The 26788-nt window shown below is 44.6% G+C and overlaps 2 pseudogenes; both read left to right on the top strand.

Annotated features, from left to right (window-relative positions):
- Positions 1-4062: 4062 nt before the first annotated feature.
- Positions 4063-7644, top strand: LOC109758184 (FBD-associated F-box protein At5g38590-like; annotated as a pseudogene).
- Positions 7645-19107: 11463 nt separating this feature from the next.
- On the top strand, positions 19108-20621 carry LOC109758174 (F-box/LRR-repeat protein At4g14103-like; annotated as a pseudogene).
- Positions 20622-26788: the final 6167 nt, after the last annotated feature.

Genomic DNA, 26788 nt, shown 5'->3' with positions numbered 1-26788 from the left:
GAATCGCTCATGTAGCGACTAGGGGCTGTCAGTATCTTCCATGCTAGGTGGGTTATTCTCACGATGAGTGGACTCCGCTCATCATTCACGAGAAAATGGCCGGTAACTGGGATGCCCAGTCCTATGATCAAAAGATCAAAAACAAATTCGCAAATAATTTAAACAAACTCCCCCAGGATTGTTGATAGTTACGGCACCCGTTGTTTCGGACAAGCCGTGGAGTGTGATTGTTGGTGGAGGGGGAGTAAAATCTTTACCTTTCTGTTTGGGAACTGCCTATAATGTATCTAGTATGGAAGATATTGGGAACTCTTGGTCGTTATGTTGACAATGAAATCACACCTCTCAAAATTATTTTCATCTCTGTTTTAGCTTCAAGCTCTGGCACCTCTGCAAATCCCTGCTTCCCTCTGCAAAGGGTCTATCTTTTACTTTTATGCAAGAGTCAGTAGTATTCCTTCTCATTCCAACCTACTTTTTAGTTGGCAAGCATCATGTGGTGGAGAAAGATCTAAGCATATATGGCCATTCAAATATATTTGATCATGAATTATTATTGTTGACAATTATCTATATGATAAATAAGTTGGGAGGCGAAACATTAAGCCCCTATCTTTCTCTGTGTTCGATGGATGCTATTTGTTCTAAAAATATGCTTTGAGTGGTAGCAATCATGGAAGACTGTATGATAGTTGAGTATGTGGGATTTGCTAAATCAAAGCTCTTACATAGACCCTTCCTGAAAATAAGATAAATTGCAATTGTTCGATGACTGAGAACTGTTTGTTAGTTTTCAAGAAAGTTTATGATCTATACTTTAACATGTGAATAGCTTGTTACTTGATCATGAGAAGCTTTATGATATGAGCTACTGTTATGACATATAATGATGCTAGAAAAGGTGATTGAAATTATCATTGATCAAACTTGTGCACCTGCTAGCATTCACACTTCATAAATTATTTCTTTTATCATTTACCTACTCGAGGACGAGCAGGAATTAAGCTTGGGGATGCTCATACGTCTCCAACGTATCTATAATTTATGAAGTATTCATGCTATTATATTATCCTTCTAGGATGTTTTATATGCATTTATATGCTATTTTATATGATTTTTGGGACTAACCTATTAACCTAGAGCCCAGTGCCAGTTTCTGTTTTTTCCTTGTTTTTGAATTTTACAGAAAAGGAATACCAAACGGAGTCCAATTGATGTGCCAATTTTTGACGATTTTTTATGGACCAAAAGAAGCCCCCGGAGTAAAAAAGTTGGGCCAGAAGAGTCCCGAGCCATCCACGAGGGTGGGGGGCGCGCCCACCCCCTAGGCATGGGCCCCTGCCTCGTGGACGGCTCGGAGACCCCCCCTGACGTGAAACCTACGCCAAAAATTCCTATAAATACAGAAACCTCCAGAAAATAACCTAGATCGAGAGTTCTGCCGCCGCAAGCCTCTGTAGCCACCAAAAACCAATCGGGACCCTGTTCCGGCACCTGCTTGAGGGGGGGATGTATCACCGGTGGCCATCTTCATCATCCCGGCGCTCTCCATGACGAGGAGGGATTAGTTCACCCTCGGGGCTGAGAGTATGTATCAGTAGCTATGTGTTTGATCTCTCTCTCTCTCTCGTGTTCTTGATATGGCACGATCTTGATGTATCGCGAGCTTTGCTATTATAGTTGGATCTTATAATGTTTCTCCCCCTCTGCTCTCTTGTAATGGATTGAGTTTTCCCTTTGAAGTTATCTTATCGGATTGAGTCTTTAAGTATTTGAGAACACTTGATGTATGTCTTGCGTGGGATACCCGTGGTGACAATGGGGTATTCTATTGATTCACTTGATGTATGTTTTGGTGATCAACTTGCGGGTTCCGTGACCTTGGGAACCTATGCATAGGGGTTGGCACACGTTTTCGTCTTGACTCTCCGGTAGAAACTTTGGGGCACTCTTTGAAGTTCTTTGTGTTGGTTGAATAGATGAATCTGAGATTGTGTGATGCATATCGTACAATCATGCCCATGGATACTTATGGTGACATTGGAGTATCTAGGTGACATTAGGGTTTTGGTTGATTTGTGTCTTAAGGTGTTATTCTAGTATGAACTCTATGATAGATCAAACGGAAAGAATAGCTTCGTGTTATTTTACTATGGACTCTTGAATAGATCGATCAGAAAGAATAACTTTGAGGTGGTTTCGTTCCCTACCATAATCTCTTCGTTTGTTCTCCGCTATTAGTGACTTTGGATTGACTCTTTGTTGCATGTTGAGGGATAGTTATATGATCCAATTATGTTATTATTGTTGAGAGAACTTGCATTAGTGAAAGTATGAACCCTAGGCCTTGTTTCCTAGCATTGCAATACCGTTTGTGCTCATTTTTATCATTAATTACCTTGCTGTTTTTATATTTTCAGATTACAAAAACCTATATCTACCATCCATACTGCACTTGTATCACCATCTCTTTGCCGAACTAGTGCACCTATACAATTTACCATTGTATTGGGTGTGTTGGGGACACAAGAGACTCTTTGTTATTTGGTTGCAGGGTTGTTTGAGAGAGACCATCTTCATTCTACGCCTCCCACGGATTGATAAACCTTAGGTCATCCACTTGAGGGAAATTTGCTACTGTCCTACAAACCTCTGCACTTGGAGGCCCAACAACGTCTACAAGAAGAAGGTTGTGTAGTAGACATCAACCACCACCCCACGGCGGCCACCGGCGTTCAAGCCCAAGACCCAGATGGATCCGATCTGAACCCGGCAGCGCCCGCGACCACCGATCTTGCCCAGCACGCAGCTGTCACCACGCTGCGAGCAGGCCACCACCACCGCCGCGCAGCGCACGACGTTGCCAAGAAACACGCCCGCCGCGCCGCTCAACCCCACGCTAGCCCGGCGCCCCGTCCGATCTGGCTGCCATGCGCCAGCTGCGATGGACAAGGGGAAGAGACGCCCCGCCGCCGCCCAGCCGGCCAAGCTCTGCCCGGCGGCGCTGCGGACGGCGGCGAGGATAGGTGGAGGCGGAGGAGGGCCGAGAGTACGGCTGCTAGGGATCCCGTTTTCCACGTATCTCATCTTGGCCACGTCTTGCTTCCAGGTACTGCTGTTGAACCACTGCCACTAGTGTCGACCGACGTCATCCCGGGCGCCATGATGTGCAGCCGCTGGAAATGCAAGAACGTCGACAAGGTCGAGCAGGTCTTCATCCGCTGGTTTGATCGTGCTGCCAGCAACGACACCTGGGAGAACAAGACGAAGCTTCAAGCCAGATTGCCTAGTGTCGGGGCTTGAGGGCAAGCCTTGTAAGCGCTGCTGACATGCATGCCCCAACGGACAACGCTTCCATGGCCTCGTAGACCACTTGGCCCAAAAGGCAACAGAGACCCAACCCAAGAGAGCTCGCCCCGAGTGGGCATGAGTTGTCCGTTGCCCACCTACTTACCTGGCTGGCAAAGATAGAGGACTCATCTAGTGGATCACGACGCGAACCCGACGGCGGCTCTCTCCTCTTCCACCCCCCCCCCCCCCCCCCCCCCCCAATTCGTGTAATCCTGAGATTGTATTCCTATTGCTACCCGGATTTGAGCGTGAGAGTAGTAGATCAAGAGTGAGGTACTATTAGGTTGCTAACACGCAAGTCAAGCAGGTGTTGGTCCATCGGTCAGGTTTCCCCGTGCAATCTTGCTAAGTCTCATTCGACTGAGACTTAACGAAGTCTCTGTCGATGATATATCCGTGAAATCTTACTTTGAGATTTGTGCAAAATTTTCTTTTCGATTTTTTCATTTTCTCTCTTGCATGTTATGTAATTTGACTGGAATTTGGTTAAATCTCAGTCCACCGAGACCTAGCCACATCCTTTCCCCGTCTCGCTACCTCGGAAGACAAAATGTGCCACTCAAATCAAGATTTTCGAGGGTGTTGGCTCGGGGACAAGCCGAATCAAAGGGGAGGCAATGTCACGGGAGCGACCAGGTCAATGGGCACGCCGGGCAGCCCGGCCCAAGAGGAACGCCAAGCCCACCCCCCGCGTCCGTGGAGAATACTGGACTCAGAGTCAGACAGTCAGTGAGGTGGCTACTTGGGCGTGTGCCGCTGGGCGAGTTCCTCTTCCACCTCCTGGCTCTGTTCCCCAATCCCTCCATTCTTGCCGAAACCCTAGCTACTCCAATTTGTATCCTGGATGGATCTGGTGTTCCGGAGTTGAGAATCGAGTGTTAGTTACCTAGGATTGCATCATCCGCCCATCTTCCGGCTCTCGCGGCGGCGGCGGCGGCGGCGACTTACCGGCCAGGTGAGGCGAGTCCGCCGGAAGGCGAGAAATCCATCTGCCCATCTCATCCCATTCTCTCCACCCTCGCGGCCGTCTGATTCTTTCTTGCCTCGCAGCACCGACGACGCATGGCTCCTAGGAAGAAGCTCAAGAGTGTCCCGCCGGTGACCCTGAGCACCACCGTGCACGACCTCCCCGACAGTCTCCTACAGCACGTGCTCTCCTTCCTCCCAGCGCAGGCGGCTGTTCGGACGTGCGTGCTAGCCCGGCGCTGGCGCCACCTTTGGAGGTCCACCACAGGCCTGCGCATCGTAGGCCTCGACGATGAGGAGAATGCCCAAGTCCAACACCTCCGGAAGTTCGTGGAACATCTGCTGATGCTGCGCGAGCGCACCAACCTTGAAAGTGTTGAGATGAAATTCCACAGTTGCTCCGATGACGAAAAGTCCTATGTGAATCTATGGATCTGTTTCGCTCTGATTTGCAAAGTTCGGGTGCTCACCCTTCATATCCTTGAAGATGATTACACCTGCCTCTTGTGTCTCGGCACCTGAAAACATTGGACCTTTATGGTCTAGTCCTACAAAAGAGCTTTCTTGATTTTGCTAGCTGTCCAGCATTGGAGAATCTGAAGATGGATGATTGCAATATCGATGGTCGTAAGATATCATCCCGTTCCCTAAAGCATTTGAGCATCACTCATTGCGGCTATGATCTGGATTGCCGGCTCAACATTTCTACTCCAGGCCTTGTCTCTTTGAAACTAGATTGGTTTTGGGGTAAAACCCCTTTTCTTGAAAACATGGCGTTGCTACAGACTGCATGTGTGAATATTGGCGAAGGCTGCGAAGATGTCTGTCTGAATTATAACTCGGGTGTCTTCTGTGATGCTAATAAGAACGGATGTGGGAATTGTTTATCAAAAAATGATGGCCGCAGCGATTGCGTGCTTCTGGGTGGGATCTCAAGTGCTAAACATCTTGAACTGATATCTGAATTGGGAAAGGTGTGACACTCATCTTTAACTCTTTCATTTGTGTTATCCCTGTTTTATGTTCCATTATCTACATTGTTTCTAAAGAATCAAAGATAAACAGATTACATATGCATCGCAAACAGATTGCGGGTCTTAGATCAGCATCTTGCATTTTTAGTAAGGATTACTTGATTTAATTACTTCTTGTATTTTCTTTCCAGTTCATTTTCACAAGAGATTTGAAATGCTGCCCTACATTTAGTAAGTTAAAGACTTTATTACTCAATGAGTACTGGTGCGAGGCTCCTGACTTGGATCCACTAGCTTGCATTCTGCAAAATTCACCAGTTCTAGAGAAGCTCACTCTTCAACTTTTCTCCAAGGTATATAAATCTTCTAAATGGACAACTGTTTTAGTGTTAAACGCTATTATCAGCTATCTATATTGGTCCAATGTTTTTTCTTACCATAGGGACCAGATCATAAAGTGGAAATGAAAGGAAGCTACACTCCAATGGAGGGTCCGTCTGCAATATCAGAGCACCTTAACATGGTTGAAGTCAAGTGTAATGTGGTCGACGAGAAGATTCTCAAAGTCTTGAAGCTCTTGTCTGCATTTAACATACGTAAGCTAACTAATGACTCCTAACATGATCTCTATGTTCTTAAATTAGCTTTCATATGCGAGAAAGAAACTAAGAAAGCAGGCTGTAAATTAAAAAAACCTGAAGAATTATGAACAAAGAACAATTTGTAGGGATTCCAAATTGTTTTAAGATATGAAAGATCTGGACCAAGTCTGGCCAGGCTTAGAAATGAAACTAATATAATCCTTTTTGTTGGCAAAGGATATTTAGTATATGTGTTGCCCGAACAGCAATGTAACACAATATGGACTTGTTGATTAGTTCTGCTTTTATTCGGCAATAGCACAAATGTCTGAATTGATTAATTTAGAGTAGTGATGTAGAATACACGGATACTTTAGGAAATCAATGTATCTGTATTGGATACCGTACAGAAACGGCTTTGTCCTGGTTACGTCCCTGATACGTATCAGGAGATTATCGGCTGATTAACCATTAAAAACAAACAATTTTAATTCTGATCCTTGAGGGATACCTCATGGTGTCATGGGTACTCTCCTGATACGTCCAAGTCCAGTAACAGTGCACCAACTCACGTGTATGTCTCAACCCTACCTGGACCAAAACCCATCCCTGATCCCATTCCCTCCCGCTCTCCTGACCTAGACGGCGGCTCAATCTGCGGCGGCAAACTTGGCGGCAAGCTAGGGGTGATCTTGGGAGGATTTGTGCTCCTCATTCCTCACATCCTCTTCTCCGACTCGGTCCCTTCTCCTGTCAACAGCAGGCAGCAGCAACTCACCGGCGGCAGCTCCCGCTCTTCAGTCCTCATCTGACTCGCCTCCTCCCTGGCTTCCCCTCCAGCAGGATCCAGGAGCAGCTCGAGGGCATGCTCCCCACCTCCACCCTCAGGATCGAGCAGTAGCTTGCCGGCGGCAAGCCCGTGATGCCTAATCCGATGCTCTTGCTCCAACCCCCTCCCCCCTCTCTCATATAAATTTCTATCTAATGGGCAGCTACCCTCCCTGCACTACAAACATGTCTGTATTGGTGTTCTTCTGCATAATATTTCTATGAAATCTACACCTTGGCCATGTTTAGGAAAAAAAATCAAACCATCAAGTTAAATTGTTGGTCACACTTCATATTAAAGAACTATTTATCATTATTTTTTAAAAATTAGTCAAACGTATCCCCATATTGGCACTTTTAAAAAATGACGAATTTACGTATCGGTATCGGCCCGATACCGATACACGAATCCGTATTGGTGCATTCTAGGCAGTGATACAGTATCTTCACATGCTGATATAGTAGTTCTGAACAGTAACTCAAATGTCTACAGTACCTTCACATGCTGATATATATTCCAAATTGTTACAGTATCTTCATTTTCATTGTCACAACTAGCCGTGCATTTTGTACTTCTGCAGACACATCAGACTTACCTTTTCATTTGTGTACAGAATTCGGTTTCTTGTAAGGGCGAGATGATCTGGATTGTCGATGGATTTACCATCTCTTGACTATTCAGAAATGGAAAGGCGTAAGTATATGCTGCGACAAGGTTTCCGTCGTTTTGGTGCATGTGCATCTGATGCCAATTCTACCGAACAAAGGAATAGTGTAGAATCCGGATCATGTAACTTGTGAACTCTAGACCATCTAGCTGGACTTGGTTTTATGGTATCTTGTAATTTCTGTTGCACTTTAGGTTCATGGACTGGTTTACTCGCTTGGCATGTCTTTTCTGCATTACTTGTTGTGTTATGAATTATTCACCTGCTTTCTTCTTACTCTGTTTGATCTCTACCAGCTTCGTGCTATTCTGATTCCCATTCTTCGGCGGGCTCCTTGTCTACTCATCATAGATTTATAGCCATGACTTTCTCCTCCGCAAGCACAAGCACAGACTCGACGCCTCCAAGTGTGGCTGTCCCTTTTGCTCCCACACGCTTGAAACTGCAGACCATATGATGTTCTAGCGGCCACTTTCCCCTATGAACATCTGTGAAAAAAGTTGGTTCTCTATCTCTTCAGGCTCTCCACACCATTTAGATTCGACTATCACATGTCTCAAGTTTACTCTACATGAAAAAGATGGCACGACTTGGACGTGGACGTTTGGTCTATTAGTGTATATATACACCCTATACGGGAAAAAATAGTAACTGAATAATAAGTCAAAATTCTGAAAATGTTTTAGAAATAAACTTGACCTTTCATTGTAATTGTATTAAAAAATCCACAAAAAGAAAAAAAAAACGTTTGATTCTTTTCAAAAAAATCTTCCAAAATAGTGTGAATAGTTATGACCTATAATAGCAAATCATTTTTGTTTTTTGCCCTGAAGTCAATGCTAGATTTTTTTTGCCCTGAAAATTTATATACTAGTGCAAAACAAAGTCAAGTTTATTTCAAAAAAAATCTAAACTTTTTTTATTTTTTTCATATAGGATATATATATACACCCAGGAAACAAGGGGTATTTCCCAGCACGACTTGTGATATAATAGCAAGGTAACAAGGTCAACACACCTCAACGATTGTCTGTCTCTTATTTTTGCGGGGAACTATTGTCTGTCTCTTAACCAAGAGATTAGCCAAGAGCTTATTTTACTCTCTCTCTCTCTCTCTCTCTCTCTCTCTCTCTCTCTCTCTCTCTCTCTCTCTCTAGCCCGTTCTTTTCTATAACTATAAAAGAAACACCCTGTAAACTAACTCCCAGCAATTTTGGGGGTATTGGGAGACTAGCCCATCTCCTAGATGTGACTCATAACATTGTAGAACGTTTTGCGTTCAATCATGTCCCACTAGTAGTGCACATTGACCGTGACGACTAGATTTTTTTCTTTCTCGCCTTAAGCGTCTACAGTAATGGACCGGCCCATTAGCACGCTCAGACTTAAAAGAAATAGGGAAGAAACGGGGGAGCTTACGACTAGATATGGCTTTTCCTATTTGACGCATTCTGCGTAAAAGTAGTCGATCCTTCGCACGGACCAGATCAAAAAGCTAGTGATCAAACTGGGCCGGCCCATTGGAGAAGCTAGGCATCCGGTTGGAACATTCTGGAAGGTTCCAGCCTGGTTTTTCTGGTTTTATGAAGATTCTAGAATGTTCCTGAACCCTTTTTTGGCTGTTTTTTGCTTTCTTATGTTTTTACTAATCCTTTTATTCTTTTTTTCTGTTTCTGTTTCTTCTCTTTTTTCTTTTTTATTCAGATTCTTTTCTTTATGTTTCTGTTCAAAAATTTCAAAACGTCTTCAAAAAAATTTGGGGATTTTAATTAATAATTTCGTTTCAAAACATGTTCGCAAATTTCAATAAATATTCATGTTTCCAAATTTTGTTCGGAAGATTCAAAAAATGTTCTCATTTCAAAAATTGTTCACAAATTTCAAAAAATGTTCACAAATTTCGAAATTTGTTCATGTCTTAAATTGTGTTCTGGAGTTTAAGAAAATGTTCTGTTTCAAATATTACGTGCATTTTCCAAAAAAATGTTCATGTTTTGAAATTTTGTTCTGAAGTTTTTAAAAAAACTCTTATTTTCAAAAAATGTCCGCTTTCCAAATTTAGTTTTCGAATTTGAAAAATTTTTTGTATTTTCAAATTTTGTTCCAGAGTTTCATAAAATTTTGCATTTTCCAGAAAATTAAGAATTTCAAAAAATGTTCCCATTTTAAAAAAATGTTCATGTATTCTTTTTATCCCTGAGTTTCAAAACATTGTTCAGTATTTTCAAAAAATGCTCCCTTTTTTGAAAATGTTTGAGTTTTTGAAAAAAAATTCACAAATTTAAAAAGTATTCGCGTTTCATAAACATTTCCTTTTTTAAAACAAATGTTTTGGGTTTGAAATTTCAAAAATACTTGGATCTGCGATGGTTTTGGTTCTTAATCTATTCGCACAGCCTAATATTCAGATACGGTCGTCAGGTGAACTGGTAGTAGCATGTCTTGACGAACTGGAGCTCCTAAATTCAATACCTACAGAACTTGACTTTTTTGCCGCATAGAGCGGCAGACAGGAGCTCCCACTAGATATAGCGAGACGGAAGAAGCTCTCACCTTAAGTGTCTACAGTAACAGGCCAGCCCATTGGCGCGCGGAGACTTAAAACATATAGGGAAGAAATGGGGGAGCTTACGACTAGCCCACCTCCTAAATCTAACTCAGAATATTGTAGAACGTTTTGCGTCCGATCATGACTCACTAATAGTGCACATCGACCGCGGCGACTATATCTTGCTTACAGCGAGACAGAAGAAGCTCTCGCCTTAAGCGTTTACAATAACGGGCCGGCCCATTAGCGTGCTCAGACTTAAAAGAAAGGCCTCCTCCAGCTCCCTCCCTCGCCGCCGCCGATCTGGTCGGCGTAGGCGGCGGCGGGGATCTCTCCTCTCCTCGCTCGATGCCACGCAGCGCGAGACGACGGCTTCAACGATGGCGGCATCCTGATCCAAGGCACGGCGGCGCAGCGGCTCCCTGTGGCGGCGCGGGTGGAGTTCGGCTGGGTGTGATGTGGTGATCGGCTGGACGTGGCCAGAGGATGGAGGTGGGGCTGGCCATGGCCGGCGGCGGCAGCACCCGGCTCGGATTCGGTCTTGTCGGTGGCGATGGCGACGGCTGACCTGGATCCGACCATGGTGGTGGCGGCGTCTCCTTCGCCGGGGATGACGGGCCAGGTGGTGGGTCCTTGTGGCGGCGCCGGTGGCGGTGGATCTTAGGATCCCATGTCCGGGCTCATCGCAGGATGCGCGTGGCAGCCAGAGCTTCCTCCGCGTCGACGACGCTTGATGTGGGATCGCGGAGGCGGTTGCCGTTGTATGGGCACGATCCATTTCCGCTTCACCCTCCGGTCCATTTCCGCTTGGATGCTCATGAGCACGATCATGTCCGCTTCTTCGCCCGAATCCAGCGAATCAAAAAACTCATCTTGAATCATTTGACCAAGCTTCGTCAGTCCATACTCCTCGTCCGACGAAGCATCCAAATCCATTGTATTCCCTACAAATAAATCACAAAAAAATCGGGTCAGGCAATGTGTCGAATACATTGAGCGCAAGGGGCAGCCCGAGAGTTGCCAGACGTACGGCGGTGAGCGCAGGACAAAGGACTGTTGTGGCGGTACGGCTGAGTTGTGCGTCAGATAGCTGAGAGGGGGGAAGAGATATTCCATCCGCTCGATAATGCAGTGCATATGATTTTTTTGGAAGTCAAACTTTGGAAACTTTGACAAGGTTTACGCAAATATTATTTATATCTACAATACCAAAGATACATCATACGAAACTACATCTCATGATGAATCTCTATGTTTGCCATTCTAGATGTAAATGTTTTTCTCCACGTACATGGTCAAACTTTGTGATGTTTGACTTTTCAATAAATCTATATGCTTTGAGACATATTTGAAGTGCCCGGCTCTAGATGCTCTTAGAATCTCGTATTTTTCATAATGTACCATTCTTAGCCGGGGAGAGTCGATACTTTAGCTACGTATGATGCTATTTATCTACTCCCTGCGCTGGAACCATAGCGAAAGGAGCGAAAACACATTTTCACGGTCTGGTATGGCTGAACCCGTTTTTGTAACTTAGTAAAATGTTGTAATTTCACTACCCGAAACACATATAAGAATAAAATCCATTTTCTGATTTTCATACGGGATATAAAACCCCACGAAATTGGAACCAGGATGTAACGCCATGATGCGGCTATATCTCCCACGTGTCGAGGCATGACTTAGAGGCATAACCGCATTGTGGTTTTGTCACAAGAAGGGTCATCTTCACATAATCCCATGTAATGAACAAGAATGGGATAACGAGAGTTCGCTTACAATCGTCACTTCACACAATACATAAATATAATTCATACATCATCCAAAATCCACACATAGACCGACTACGGTCAAATCCAAATGAAAATAAGATAACCCCAAATGCTAGATCCCCGATCGTCCCAACTGGGCTCCACTACTGATCATCAGGAAAAGACACATAGTAACGACCACGTTCCTCGTCGAACTCCCACTTGAGGTCGATTGCATCATCTGCACTGGCATCGTCGGCACCTGCAACTGTTTTGGTAGAATCTGTGAGTCACGAGGACTCAGCAATCTCACACCCGCGAGATCAAGACTATTTAAGCTTATAGGAAAAGGATGGTGTAATGAGGTGGAGCTACAGCAGGCACTAAACCTATATGGTGGCTAATATACGCAAATGAGAGCGAGAATAGAAGCAACACAACGGTCGAGAAGCTAGAAATGATCAAGAAGTGATCCTGAAACTACTTACGTTCAAGCATAACTCAAACCGTGTTCACTTCCCGGACTCCGCCGAGAAGAGACCATCACGGCTACACACACGGTTGATGTATTTTAATTAAGTCAAGTGACAAGTTCTCTACAACCGGACATTAACAAATTCCCATCTGCCTCATAACCGCGGGCACGGCTTTCGAAAGATAATACCCTGCAGGGGTGTCCCAACTTAGCCCATCATAAGCTCTCACGGTCAACGAAGGATAAACGTTCTCCCGGAAAGACCCGATCAGTCTCGGAATCCCGGTTTACAAGACATTTCGACAATGGTAAAACAAGACCAGCAAAGCCACCCGAATGTGCCAACAAATCCCGATAGGAGCTGCACATATCTCGTTCTCATGGCACACCGGATTGTCCAAGCTTCCGGTAGTCCAGCCCAGAGTTGCCCCTGGTGGCCACCGGCGACTGACAGATTGGACCAATACTCAGAGGAGCACTGGCCCGGAGGATTAAATAAAGATGACCCTCGGGCTCGCAAAAACCCGGGGGAAAAGGCTTAGATGGCAAATGGTAAAATCAAAGTTGGGCCTTGCTGGAGGATTTTTATTCAAGGCGAACTGTCAAGGGGTCCCATAAATCACCCAACCGCGTAAGGAACGCAAACTCAAGGAACATAATACCGGTATGACAGAAACTAGGGCGGCAAGAGTGGAACAAAACACCAGGCATAAGGCCGAGCCTTCCACCCTTTACCAAAATATATAGATGCATTAATTAAATAAGAAATATTGTGATATCCCAACATATCCATGATCCAAACATGGAACCAACTTCAACTTCACCTGCAACTAACAACGCTATAAGAAGGGCTGAGCAAAAGCGATAACTTAGCCAAACAACGGTTTGCTAGGAAAGGATGGTTAGAGGCTGACATGGAAAATATGAGAGGCATGATATAGCAAGTGGTAGGTAGCGCAGCATGGCAATAGAACGAACAACTAGCAAAGCAAAGATAGAAGTGATTTCGAGGGGTGGTCATCTTGCCTGCAAGGTTCTCAGAGTTGTCGAGAGCTTGATCCTCGTAAGCGTACTCAACAGGTTCCTCATTCACGAACTCGTCTCGCGGCTCTACCAAAGACAAGAACACAAGCAATGGAACCACAATCAATCACGAGAAATGCACAAGCAACATGATGCGAAACATGAATGATATGCGAGATATGATATGCGATGCATATGCGTGCTCCGGAAGGAAAATGATGAACAAGGCAGTAACTTGGCAAACCAAGCATGCCACTGGAAAGATGAGATGATTTCGGTCGAAATCGATATAAAGATCACCGGAAACGGATGCACGGTTTGCAAATGGCAAGCAAAACAAGAATGACACGAATCTGCGATTAACAGCATGATAGCACTTAGATTACATCAAGCAACTATGCTACAGCACTCCAACATAGCAACAAAGCATCTGGCAGTAATCTACAGGAGATGCTTGACAAAAGATGAAGACTGAGCTACGGCTAGATCACATCATAACAGGTTCAAACAAGCATGACAAAAGTGCAAAAGATAACAGGTTCACAGACTTAATGAAATTACTGGACATGGCATAAACAGCATCAGGTAGCAATGTTCAGAGCACGAAATTAACTTGCTATAGGAACTTAACATAGTAAAGCAAGGCATGGAATGAATCTACTAAATGCATGTGACAAAAGTTCCTTACTGACCATAAACCAAAAATGACCAGAAGATATGGTGGCAACCATGTAAACATAGCAAGTTTCGTTAACAGGTTTCAGACTTAGCAGAAAACAGAGCATGGTAGAAACAGTAATATGAAGGCATCTTGGTGAGCTTGATGCACTCACCACAAAACAATGCATGAAAAAAAAAGCATACCTACAGCAAGATGTCATGTTTATGAAGCTATCCATGGCGAGAACAAATACATAGCATGAAAGGATTAACTACAACAAGCTTGGCAATATTGAATAACACGTAAACAATCTGTCAGAAATATTTTATAGCAAAAGTAGAGCAAGATTAAGACATGCTATGGCACTCCATAATTGCAAACAAGGGCATGAATGGATAGATCACAGCTATATCTACAGAACATCCTTACTGAACATCACCAAAAGGAGCATGGATCTCTCTGTAGACACATGGATACATAGCAACAAAATAACAGCAGTCACAGACTTGGTAAAATTACTAAGTCCCTGAAATCAGAAACATCACGAAGCCTAGTTTGCATGCTTGTGCTAGTCACCACGGAGATCACAAAAATACATGGCATACACCTCTGTAAAGATGGCATGGCATACATCAAAACACATGTAGAGCTCATGCCCATAAGATGCACACATTAAATGCAACAAAAATAACAAATCCTCAAGTTCTGATAAGTAACAGCAGTTAACAGCATATAGCACTCTTGCACCAGAGATTTGGGCATCAAGATGGACTCAAATTAACATGGCATAATGGAACAAAATGAGGAGCATCTCGAGATGAACATTAGGATATATTACACGCACGAAACGGAGCTATATACAGAAAGTTATAATGCAATGAACATGAGCATGTATTGTAAATGATTCGGGACTTGGAGAAATTTAGAGGGGAGAAAGTCAACCACTGGCGTTGACCCGATCGGATCTGGCTCGGCCGAGCTCGCCGGAGGTAGAGGCGACGGGGCGGCCGGAGGAGGCGGAGGAGGGCGCTGGCGTCGGGCGGCTGCGGGTGAGGGCGCGGAGGAGGACGGCGGCGGCGACCGGCGAGGCGGCGGGCGCGGGCACCGATGGCGGTGGCGCGCGGCGACGGTCGGCGGGTGGCGGGGAAACCGCGGGCGGCGCGGCGAGGCGCGGGCCGGGCGCGGGGGCGCTCGGGCGCGGAGCGGAGGAGGCGCGGGCCGGGAGGGCCCAGCACGGGCCCCGGCGGGCCGGCGGCGATGTGGGCGCGGGGCGCCACGTGGCGTGCTCTGACTGGCTGCGGGCGGCGGCGGCTGGTTCGTCCGGCACCGGGCGGACACGTCCGGCGGCGCGGAGGGAGCGGGGCTAGGGTTTGGACCCGGGATTTCGGAGGGGAGGGTGTATAAATAGATAGAGGGAGCTAGGAGAGTCCAAATGAAGCACGGTTTTCGCCCACACGATCGTGATCGAACGACCTAGAGCATGGAAGAGACTTAGAGGGGTTTTGGGGCTGTTTAGAGGGGGTTTTGCTGCAACACACAAAAGGACTTTGCGGTTACCCGGTTAACCGTTGGAGCACCAAACGACCTCCAAATGGGACGAAACTTGACAGGTGGCCTACCGGTGGTATACCAAGGCCACTTGACAAGACTCGGTCCATTACGAGAACGTTCAAGACCCGCTCACGAAAAGAAAACAAGAGGGGTGCGCCGGAGGAGGTGGGAGTGCCGGATTGCAAAACGGACAACGGGGAAAATATTCGGATGCAAGAGACGAACACGTATGCAAATGCAATGCACATGATGACATGATATGAGATGCATGACATGAACAAAATGCAAAACGAAAGACAAAACCCGACCACGAAGGGAATATCATAACACATAGCCGAAAATGGCAAGAGTTGGAGTTACAAATGTGGAACGTTACATCCGGGGTATTACACACGACTTGCTTCTTTTACTAGAATTACACTACCTCCGTTTTGGTTTATTAGGCCTCCTTGTAGTTTGGGTCAAACTTTGACCTTTGTTTTAACTATTATAAAATAAGTTATATACCTTAAAAATATTATCATTGGAAAACTTTTTTCAAATATGAATCCAATAATATAAGTTTTGTGACATATAATTTATAATTTATTAGTCAAATCTACTATCAAAGTTGGGCGTAAAATACGAAGAGGCCAATAAACCTAGACGGAGGTAGTAGTACACAACCAAGCGATCAGCTTGGTGAGCTACCTACAAATTTGCAATCAAAAGAATTATAGTACACACATTTTTTGTGCATTTTGCTTGCAATGATTTTTTTTCTTTTCAACCTCTACCAATATGTGTTCATATTATTTTTCTCACTCGTTGATATTTCTACGATAAACATCAAAGATGCTTCTAATTTTATTTGTTGCATATATTTCTATGATAGTGTAATCTCTGTTACAACCATTGTCCGCGTGAGCTTCTTACCATTGTTTATAAGTTTTGGTTCAATCAATACTGGTGTACGGCTGAAATTCCGGTGCCTCCACTCCGGTTAGTAGTTTAGGTTAGGGTTGTTTTAGTCCTCGCAAGTGCGACGCTCGGACATATGGTGATGCTTCTTCTTCGAGTTTGTCTTCTGGGCTCCGATCCTCCTCAAGTTCGTTCTTCTGGACGTAGTCGACGGAGCTCTGGCGTAGATTCATGCCGTCTCCTTTGGACGGTGAGGTTAGGGTTTTTCGTCATGTGACGAGATTTGGTGTCAGATGTTTCACATCTATTTAGGGGTTCAACGACGACGACTGCGGCTCCAGGCACTGGACCTTAGGGGCACGTGCACGAAGACTTCCTGGCTGTCATCGACAAGGTCAAGCCGGCTCCGGTAGGTGAGCGGCGGCAATGCTCGTCGGCGGCTTGTTCTGACTACGGTAGTGGTCATTAGGTGGTCTCGGACTCGCTACGTAATTTGTATTATGAGTTGCTTTATACTTCTGGTGAACTTGAATAATAGATCTGAATCATTTTTGCAAAATAATGTACGGTTCAACATTTGTTATTTGCTTATATTTGCCTAAAATTATTGGGCAAACATTTTGTTCCTCGGAGCTGTTTTTTCTTATAGCCACTACCGGTGTGTGTGTTTTATTGTTTCTCACTGATGTTACTACTGCACATACATTTTGCTCCGCCCGATTCAGTCGTCTTTCTTTATTTCCAACACAATGCCAACAATGTTAAGTGCGAAAAAGCTGAACAAGGCACTGCTGTATGTCGACGGATGTCTTGTTGATGATGAACTCGTGTAGCTTAAGGAGTTCACCTATGATCAGCCAGTTCAGCACGCATAGTGACGATGGACATGCAGATCGAAGTGATTTTTTTTCTTGAATTGTGCAGACATTAAATTAGTGTTATTGTAAAAGAGTTCTATAGTGCTCGTATCAAATGATTTGCGTGGACATGGATGTAATTTTTGTTATGTATTCTTTGTACTACGGCATGATGAATAGATCAAAAGTTTTCTCACAAAAATAAGTTGTGCTTCCACACGATTTCAATTGTGAGGTATTTTTCCCGTCGATCATGAATATTGTTTCTATTAGACCCAAAAAATTATGGGAAACAATTGACATCAACCGATGGATAATCACACGCGTAACAGCAAGCCTCTGCTTTACCTTATCCTCATGTCCATCTCCCCCAATCCTTCATCCCGAATCAGCGGCTCGCCCAATCCTTCGTCCCAAAACAGAGCTTCAAGGGAGATGCTCGCCCATCCCATGCGCGTGTCCGTGCTTGTCGCCGGCCTACGGTGGTTGCTGGCGAGGAAGGCAGCTACCATCTCAAGCTCCTGCAGCAACACCCGCCTGGCTATGGCCGGCCATGGCCGTCACCAGATCAGGCTCCTGCACCCGACGGAACCATTTCCTTCACACCACAACCTATTTAGCAAAAAAATAATTCACAACAGGACTCGATAGCAAAGTTTCTGGAATACGACCACTGTTGCAAACATCCTTCGGCAACATCATCTATGTTAAAAAAAAGGTGAAAGACATATTTTTCTTGTGCAACACAACCTCTGTTGCAAAAAATAAATAAATGCAGCATGAACTTTATTGCAAAAACAATGCTAAAGAAAATAACGCGTTAAGATTAAAAAAATGCTTCAGATGGTTTTGCAACGAAGTCGTTGTTGCAGAGCAAACATCGCAACAATCAGCTTGTTGCAATTCACAACGCACACATTTTGGGGAGATCCGATGATTATTTTTGTGTCAGTCGCATGGCTCCGAAGGTGGCGGATGTTTTTGTTCTAGGACCCTGATAAGTGCCACATGTGTGGCACGAACATATACCAACTCCGAGCGTTTTCTATGGCAAGTTTAGTGATGCGAGGATGGCAACTTTAGTTGTGAAGCATGACAACTTTTTTTTTTGGATGGCAAGTTTTAGTTTTTTTTTCGGATGGCAACTTTAGTTGTAAAAAACGTCAGGACCGGATTGCCTCGTGCCACACGTGTAACACTTATCAGGTTGTTCTATCCAATGATGGACGCGTTAGCGTCGCCCAATAATTATTATGAAGAACCAAGAAAACATATATCATAGCACATAAATAATGTTTCCATCAATTTTTAAAGAAGTGTTTCCGTCTCATGTTTGAATAACAATTTCTTTTATGAAACACATATATATTTCCATTAAACATGGTACTGTTTCTATTACACCGAAAAATAGTTTTAAAGTACAAAAAAAATATCATAGCGCAGTGCTGCCATTGATTTTTTTTAATGTTTTTGTCTCATGGTCGAATAGCAATTTCCTTTACAAAGCATATCTTTCCATCAAACATGAATGTTGTTTACCAAAATATATTTCCAAGCACTAAAATATGATACCGTAGGCTTCCATCTATTAGTGAAAATGTTTCTATCACAGATCGAGTACAATATGGTTCCATCCATAGAAAAGAGATGAAGTTTCTCACCCCGATAAATAAAAGAGATGAAGTTTCGATGCCATCTAAAACTTGTTGAACCACACAAAAATCCATCTACAAAAACTGATTTCATATTTGTTTGTTGGAAGGAAATCACAACTAACCCCCAAAAAATCTGAAAATCTGGGATATAACGTGATTCCAAGCAGTTTTCACGCTTCAATTAAAGATCTCCAATTCCTATCGTCGGCTTTTAAAGAGCGGAGTCGACTTAATTCCTCACGAGCTTCTCATCCGATCCCATTCTCTCCCTCCACCATCAGCGTCATCTGCCTTGAAGCGCCGGCCGCCGGCGACGCAATGCCTCCTAGGAAGAAGCGCAAGATCGCGCCGCCGGTGAAGAAGCTCAAGAGTTCGCCGCCGGTGGTGATCGTCCCCGATCATATCAGCGCCCTCCCAGACAACATGCTCCACCACGTGCTCTCCTTCCTCCCGGTTCAGGCGGCCGTGCGCACGTGCGTGCTCGCCCGACGCTGGAGCCATCTCTGGAGGTCCACCACGGGCCTGCGCATCGTCGGGCTCGACGAGGAGCAGCATGCCCAGGTCCACGACCTCCGGAAGTTCATGTACCACCTGCTGCTGCTGCGTGAGCGCACCGATCTAGACACCGTCGAGATCAAGCTCGGCGGGTTCATGTCAGACGACCAGCCCTACGTGAACGTATGGAGCCGTTTTGCTGTGATGTGCAAGGTCCGGGCCCTCACCCTCCATGTCCATGCTCATGACGATTACCTTTACCTCTGCCTTGACGGCCTGCCTTTCGCCTCTCGGCATCTGAGAACGTTGGACCTTGATGGTGTACTCCTACAAGAGACCTTTCTTGATTTTGCTAGCTGTCCAGCTTTGGAGCGTCTGAACATGAATCACTGCAGCATCAGCGTCGATAGGATATCGTCCTGTTCCCTAAAGCATCTGAGAATCACCGGCTGCCGCTCCGTCCGGACTCCCCGGGTCCGTGTCTCTGCTCCCGACCTCGTCTCTCTGACCCTGAAATTAGATCGCATAGACGCTAAAGCACCTTGCCTTGAGAACATGGCATCCCTAGAGACGGCGTATGTTTATCTTGGCTATGAAGGCCCGGATGTCTGTTTGAATTACCACTACTCTGGTGGTTTCTGTGGAGCTAACCATAATGAGGAGTGTAAGAATTGTGCTCCTGTTAAGGATGATGGAAGCGGCGACACTGTGCTTCTGGGTGGTGTCTCAAGTGCTAAACATCTTGAGTTGATATCTGAACCTGCAAACGTACGTATGGCACTCGTCTTTAATTTGGCCTTACAAGTTCATCATCTTGATTTACTTAACTTATTTGCATTTTCTTTCCAGTTCATTTTATCAAGAGATTGGAATCACTGCAGCCCTATATTTAGCAAGCTAAAGAGTTTATTACTCAACGAGTACTGGTGCGATGCTCCTGGCTTGGATCCACTGCTTTGCATTCTGAAAAACTCACCAGTTCTAGAGGAACTCACTCTTTAACTTTTTTCTGAGGTATAGAACTTTTAAATGGACAATTGCTGCACTAGTAAAGTTATTATCGGCTACCTATATCTTGGAAATTTATTTTTTTCTTACCGTAGGGACCAAATCATGAGGTGGAATTGAAAGGAAGCTACAATTCAATGGAGAGACCGTCTACAATATCCGAGCACCTTAACATAGTTGAAGTCAAGTGTGATGAGGTCGGCGGGGAGGTTAAAAAAATTATGAAGTTACTGTGTGCTGCACTGAACATAGGTGAGCAAACCAATGATACTTTCCATGCTCTCTATATTCCTAAAATAATTTTCATGCCTGGGAAGGAAATTAAATAGTGAACTAGAAACTCGTAAATTATGTAGGAGGAACAGTTCGTAGTGATACCAAACTGTTTGAGGCATGAAAAATCTGGACTGTGTCTTGCGTGGTGAGGCGAAGAAGGGGAAAACAACCCATTTTTGTTGGCAAAGAATGTTTAATTTAACTCTGTTGCACAAAAAGTAAGACACAAACTTATGTACTGATCGACTATTTCTAGTCTTCTAGTCTAGGTACAAATGTGTGAAATCAATTAGTTTAGAGTTGTACGTGATGCAGTATCTTCACATGTTGATTAGCTCTGAACAAACTCAAATGTGTGCGGTAATATAATATTTTAACTCATTGTGCTGTTGAATACTATATGGTTGGTGCTAAGCAGTAACAATTTTCACTCATTGTGTTGTTGAATGAATTATTTGGCACTCGGTTTGCTTGTGATCCCAGCTAAATTATTCGCATTTCTGCAGTAATATTTTCTTTGAAGCTAGGAGTCTATACATAACATTTCTAGCACTGTATGTGATGATTGCTTATTTCACATTTCCTTTGCCATGAATTTTTTATGACATTTTCTGCATTCTCACTCGGGAGCAGTTTAGCAAGATTTATTATTATTATTATTTGTTTGCATTAGATTATCGCTAGAAATAGGTGTACCAAATACTCTAAGGGAAGTTTGTGCCCAAATTAATGGTAAGATAAGTTGCACATGGTAAAGCGAATCTCCTACATACTTACCAAACCACATCTTAGTAAGCCTTTTTTTTCTTCTTCTGCTGATACACGAGACTCTTACATTGTCTTTTCATTTCTGTACAGGATTCATTTTCCAGTAGGGTGAGAAGATCTGGGTCGTTGGTGGATATGTCATGTCTTGACTATTCAGAAATGCAAGCCAGCGTGAAGCACGTGTGCTGCCACGACGTTTCCGTCCCTTTCATTTTTTGCGTCTTATGCAAGTTCTACCGTGAGGAAGAGTGTAGAATATGCAATATACACATTATGAACCCTAGATCGTCTAGCTAGACTGGGTATTGTCGTATCCTGTAATTTTTGTTGCACTTTTGGTTCATGCTGAATTTATTCAGCTGTTTGACGATAGTGTGCTCTTGGCATTTCTTTTTGGCTTGGGCGACCCGGTTATATGTCATTCATCTGCTGTTCGTTTTTCTGCCTGCCCAGGCATATATATGTCCCAGCCAATTTATAGGAACCGTTGCATTTATATGCTAAGTAGTGATCTGAAGCAGCTATATATGACATGGCACTAGCTGGGGAAGAACTGGAGAGGTAAAAAATTTGTTTAACCATCAGGACTTGTTTGGATCAAGTTATGCAAGGATTGCAAGAAGGTTAGAATCTCCTATTACTCATACAAGTAAGGTTTTAGGGCATCTCTAGCCGATCTCTCAAAATTTAGGCCTTTATATGATCCCTTATATCTTAACTTTGATCCGTTAAATAAAAATGGTTGGTAGTCGAACCCCTAAACTTAACTCCATATAACTTACATTTGACTTGTGCATTTCGTCAAACATTTGCAACGCAGCACACACACACACACAGAACACAACACACATGCAAGCACAACGCCAGCCACACCACCCAGATCCTCGGCGGGACGATGCAGGTACAGACGCAAAGCCGGAGTCTTTGAGGTCGTATACGAACGACCGTCCGCTCTCCCGGACTCATGGCAAGGCACAGGGCACCAGCTTTGCCTATCGCGCTCCCGGGAGAACGTCTCCAGCCTGATCCCCGTGAGCCTCTTCGCGTCCAGGCTGATGCCCACGAGGCTCACGTAGTACTGCGACTCGTGCGCGTCGAGCGTCGGGAGGATCTTGGTCGTTCGGAGGACCGAGGAAGCCTTGTTATCGGTTCCACGGTAGCTTCGTCCGCGCCTCCGTCTTGCCCAAGTGCCAGACCATATTCCCCTTCACCACTCGGTTCATCCCGCTCAAGAGCGCGCCCACGCCGGACATGCTCGTGTCGCCGGCGCTCCGTCTGACTTGCTGCTGCTGCTGCTGCCCACCACCATCCGTGAGACATGGAAATCCCATGTATATATCACAGGTCCCAGCAGTGGCTACTTACCATTAACACTTATCATCTTAGACCAAGTTGTATGGATTAGATGACTCGTCGCTTATGTTCTGGTAGTAGGTTCTGTGTGCTTCACGCACTTACAATTCAGAGCTGAATTTGGTACAAGGCTGATGGACCTTGTTTTTGTGGATTGCCAATTTAACAGCAATGATGGACTTCGTTTGTGTGGGTTGCTAATTTAGCAGCAACTTTTTTGTAACTTTGGCAACAAAACCAGCATCAAGTAGTCTAGGGTCGGTTCAAAATTCGAATTAGTTATGGTTTAATCTATGCGTACTTCATCGTCCATTTCTGAATCATCAAGGATTGATTTTATTGACACAAGATTTTCTACCTATTGTTTTCTGGTGGGTAAAAACAGTTATTGGCTGCTCATGTTATCTACTCCCTCCGTCCCAAAATATAAGAGCATTTTTTACACTAGTGTAGTGTAAAAAACGCTCTTATATTTTGGGACGGAGGGAGTACAATAAGTATCCCTTTTGACACTCCTTTAAGTAGAAATGGTCGCAGAATTTTGATTCAAACTAATCGAACCCTCACAGCTCATTGAAATCACACAATTTAATTACAATGTTTTTCCCGATAAACACTGACACTCATTACCCGACTTCTACATTTTATTTGGCTCATGATGTCAATTATTTTGTTTCAATACAGTACAACAGAGGACTATCCAATTGGAAGATCCACATCATGTATGGGAGCAAGAGACCCAAAACTGGCAGATGCATGCGCTAATTCTATTCAGAGTTGAGGATCATATGGGTGGTCGTGCCATGTCCAGAGCGCCAGACATCAAGCATTAGGCCTGGCTTTAATCCCCTTGGTCACATATATCAGATGAGTATAAGAGAGTCCATCTTCTCGATCATGAGCTACCTTTCCGAGAACAGCCTGTCACGTACTCAGATTAGTAGAAGTGGATAATGTAACGAATATCATGTGAGCGCTGGTAGTTTGTTTATTCAAATTAAAGGGAATGCAACCTTTTCCCAGATAAAAGCAGGAGAATGCAGCAATGAATAGATATATTGAACCGTTAGTCCAACTTCCCTTTGTTATTGAGACTCCGAAGAATGATATGATCCGCCTCGCCTCGGGCAGCGTACCCGGTGGTGATTTCGCCTCACTCGGTCGGTGGGTCCAGGGCGGGAGAGGGGCGTGGGCAGGTGGCCTCCGCCCCTTCCTCTCCCTTGGCGCCGGCAGTTGGTGAGGCTCCGGTGGCTGCTCCGGTTCAGTTTAACTCTGTTGGGGGTTGGGCAGGAGGCCCCACCCCGAACGGCGCCACGCGGGAGGAGATCATTGCTTTTGGTGGGATCCCGGATCATGTTTCTGAAGGATGACGGATAAGCAGTCGTCTCCAGGATCAGTCGGATGTTGATGACATGCAGCTAAGGTGCGCTATGAGGGCGGCCAAACTTCGTGACATTGAGGTCACTACTGGTATGTCGGTCAATACGTCTAATTCGATTCTGTATTTTTCCAATGATGAGATTGTTCCCAATGCAAATCAATTAGGGGTCTCACTAGGTAGTAATGGTAGTGAAATCGCTAGATCAGTTAATGATATCCTAGATCTCGAAGCGGAGCGCGCTTTGGAAATGATTCGTAACTTAGCACCTGTTAAACCCATGAACAACTCCGACATAGATGCGTTGGGAGTAAGGGTGCTTGATAGTTTTTGTGCGGATCTTGCTCCTTCACTTCCTGAGACAGAGGAGGATGAGGATGTCATATCCCCTAGGGACTCGATCCATGTTGATATTCCAGAGGTTAGGTCCACGGAGGCCGGTTGTGAGGACCGGCTACAGGATCAAAATAAGCCTAAGCGGAAGTGGAAGAGGAAGGTTTATCCAATTTCGGCTGTGCGTAGAAGTGCTAGGATCCGTACCTCTAAAAAATTTCATGATGAAATATGAGAGGAATTTTTTGGAACAACAGAGGTCTTAAAGACTTGGCTAAAAGAAGGTTTCTAGCAGATGCGTCTATTGATCACAAATTGGACTTTATCGCCCTTTCCGAAACTGGAAGGGATAATTTCACACCCCAGTTCCTTAGTACTCTATCTGGGGGGGGGGGGGTCGACTTCGACTGGCATTGCCTACCTCCAAGAGGAAGGTCCGGCAGGATCTTACTTGGGGTTAAGTGCGATTCGTTGGAAGTCTGGAGTGTGGTCATGGGGGATTTTGCGGTAAAATTTCGGGTCAGAACAAAGGATGATGGGTTTAATTGGGCATTGGTGGCGGTGTATGGTGTCGTGCAGCCAGAACTCAAACATGAATTTTTGGCTGATCTTGTCCGTATTTGCGGTAGCGAGCAGCTCCCAATCCTCGTTGGGGGCGATTTCAACATTATTCGAAGAAGGGAGGAAAAGAATAATGAGAACTTTGACGGCAGATTGTCGTTTATGTTCAATACCATTATCGAAAGCTTGGACCTTAGAGAGATAGAGCTTTCTGGTAGGAAATTTACTTGGGCCAATTCGTTACCAAACCCGACATTTGAGAAGCTGGACCGTGTCCTCGCTAGCGTCGAATGGGAGCAGAAGTTTCCCCTGGTAACAGTCCAAGCGCTATCGCGCGCAGTCTCGGACCACACCCCGCTACTAGTTGATTCTGGTGAGTCCACTCATGTGGGGAATAAAAACTATTTTTCTTTCGAACTATCGTGGTTTGAAAGAGAAGGTTTCCTGGATCTGATAGCAAGGGAATGGGCTAAAGATTCAGGAGGGAGGTCTCCTGTTGAAAGATAGCAGAATAAGATTAGGCAGTTACGAAGATTCCTTCGTGGATGGGCTAAGCATATGTATGGGATTTATAAAGCTGAGAAGGAAAGGCTCATTCTACTTATTCAATCCCTAGATTTAAAGGCCGAGTCTACCATTTTAGATACCAGAGAAATGGAAACTAAAGTGAAGGCGGAGTTGAGACTGAAAGAACTTCTTCGAGAGGAGGAATTGAAGTGGGCATTGCGAGCTAAAGTTCGCAAAATCGTCCAAGGGGATGACAACACTCAATTCTTTCATATGATTGCAAATGGCAAATACCAAAAGAAGAGGATATTTCTGCTTGAGCAAGACAAGGGCATGATTTTAGGACAAGAGAACCTAAAAGTTTATATCACTAATTACTATGAGCAGTTGTTTGGGCCTCCGGAGGATAACTTTGTATCCTTAGATGAGTCCAGGGTTGAGGATGTCCCTCAACTTGCGGCCGACGAGAACGATATTCTGACCGCCCCATTTACGGAGAAAGAGGTGTTTGAGGCCATTTCGCAAATGAAGAATAATAAGGCTCCAGGGCCGGATGGTTTTCCGGTGGAGTTTTATAAAAAGTGCTGGCATATTATCAAAGGGGATTTGCTTCCGATGTTCCATGATTTATTCTCTGGCCAGCTTCAGTTGTTTCAATTAAATTTTGGAACTATAACTTTACTTCCTAAGAAAACAGAGGCGGTTCGTATTGAGCAGTTCATGCCTATTTGTCTTCTTAATGTAAGTTTCAAAATTTTCACCAAGGTCGGGACTAATAGGCTTACACATATTGTGCACCCTGTGGTGCAGCCGTCCCAAACTGCCTTTATGTCGGACAGAAACATCCTAGAAGGGGTTGTAGTCTTGCATGAAACGCTCCATGCAGTCCACACGAAAAAACTTGAAGGAGTTGTTTTCAAAGTGGACTTTGAGAAAGCGTACGACAAGGTCAAAAGGCCTTTCCTTCAACAGGCTTTGCGTATGAAAGGTTTTGATCAGGCCTGGAGAAGCCAGGTAGACTCTTTCACGCAAAAAGGAAGTGTTGGGATTAAAGTGAATGCTGATATAGGTCACTACTTCCAAACACACAAAGGACTGAGGCAAGGAGATCTGATGTCACCTATTCTTTTAACCATAGTGGTCTATATGTTGGCAATTCTTATAGGAAGGGCTAAGGAGGCGGGCCGGGTAGGCGGCCTTGTCCCACACCTAATTGACGGAGGTATATCCATCCTCCAGTACGCTGATGATGAATGAAATATGCCCTAGAGGCAATAATAAAGTTGTTATTTATATTTCCTTATATCATGATAAATGTTT

Source organism: Aegilops tauschii, chromosome 6, assembly GCF_002575655.3.
Source record: "Aegilops tauschii subsp. strangulata cultivar AL8/78 chromosome 6, Aet v6.0, whole genome shotgun sequence".
In the NCBI taxonomy this organism is placed as follows: Eukaryota; Viridiplantae; Streptophyta; class Magnoliopsida; order Poales; family Poaceae; genus Aegilops; species Aegilops tauschii.
This window is presented reverse-complemented; position numbering and strand designations above follow the sequence as displayed.